Source organism: Cuculus canorus, chromosome 3 (assembly GCF_017976375.1).
Source record: "Cuculus canorus isolate bCucCan1 chromosome 3, bCucCan1.pri, whole genome shotgun sequence".
In the NCBI taxonomy this organism is placed as follows: Eukaryota; Metazoa; Chordata; class Aves; order Cuculiformes; family Cuculidae; genus Cuculus; species Cuculus canorus.
In genome coordinates this window covers 66155600-66157195 of record NC_071403.1, presented here as the reverse complement: position 1 = coordinate 66157195, position 1596 = coordinate 66155600, and positions in this window count along the sequence as shown.

The following is a 1596-nucleotide window of genomic DNA, read 5'->3' as shown; positions in this document are numbered from 1 at the left end:
CCTGGTGCTTGTGCTCGGGGCTTGAACATCTAGGTCAGAAAACAGCTCTTTCCTTGGAAGACCTGGAGGAAAATGAGAGTCTCAGCTGCCTGGTGACCAAGGGACGGAGCTGCCTGAGGAGTGCCTGGCATAGCTGAGCTTTGGGGACTGCACCTCGATTATTGCCATCTGCTTGCTTTAAACATCTCAGAGCTGAGAAGAGGCTGCAGCGTGGAGTTTGTCAAGAGCCATTAATGCCAGTCCAGATTCATTTATTTGGTTGCAGTACAGCGGTAAAAGCTGTAACCTGAGCTTTAAGGTGACTTTTTTGATAGGGATACATCGTAGTTCAGAGCAGGGGTTTTAAAAATTTGACTTTGGCCCCAGCAGCCACTTCACATTCAGACAGAGATTTTAAAACAGCGCATAGTTTTGGGCAGCATAAAACTGGAGATGCACATGCTGCTTTGGAGGAGCTTGGCTCTTGGGGCAGCAACTAGAAAGGGTCTGCAGCTCTGCAGCCACAATTGCATGGTATGTAATTTGCCATCAAGGAGCTCTTTCAAGTGAGCCTTAGTGTTCAGAATTTAACAACTGGTATTAACGGACGAGGACTGAATACTCTGTTTAGGTTTTAGCCAAGAGAACACAAACTACAAAACTACCTTCGCAAACTTGGAAAATTGCCTTCAAAACTTCAGCAAGTGTCGGGGAAGAGAAAAGCAGTTTGGTGAATAATTGGCTAACTAGCCAGATAGCAGAAGTTAGACTAGTACAGGAGCATGGATTGAAGAGAATTAGTGTATCACTGCAAATGCCCCCCCAGTTCTGGGCCATATTAACCGTTACGCTGGTGCAAAACCAATGATACCAGCAGTGCTGTATTTATTATGTAACGGGTGAGACAGAGACTGATGAGAGTGTTGGGCTGTCCTGTGTCGTTAGTGCCATGAGGCTGCCTTTGGTCACTGAATAAGGAAGACGAGTTGGTTAAGCCCTGTCATTTGCCACATAACAATGTTAGAAGCTGGAGCACAAGCAGTTATTTTTCATGTGCCTGGAGTCAGAGCAGGAGCTGGTTTGATCTATAAATACTTATTAATATTAAAGAGGCCTGTCCTTTCTGTAATGAATGCTCACAGTAAAGACTGGCTTAACAGCAGAACGCTGGGGAAGCTGTGGATCTCCCCATTAGAGGTTATCAACAAACTATGCAAGTACCGCTTTCTGTTTGGGGAATATAGCTCAGACTGGGGATGGATTCTGATTGCCGAGGCCTGCTCCACGCCTCTATTTTCAGGCTCCCAAGTTTCTGCCACTGCCTGGTTTTTGTCTGGGAAGTAGACTTTAGTGCTAAGAACATACACTTGCAGATTTGCTACCTGAGAAGGCATATGAATGCACACCCATACCTTAGATATGACTTTCACCCTCAGAATTGACTGTAATTTGTGGGACACAGAATCACAGAAGGCCCTGAGCTGGAAGGGACTCACAAGGATCATCAAGTCCAGCTCCTGGCCCTGCAGAGGAAAACCCCGATGTTCACACCATGGGTCTGAGGGCATTGACCAAACATTTCTGGCATACTGTCAGGCTTGGGTCCACAGCTGCTTC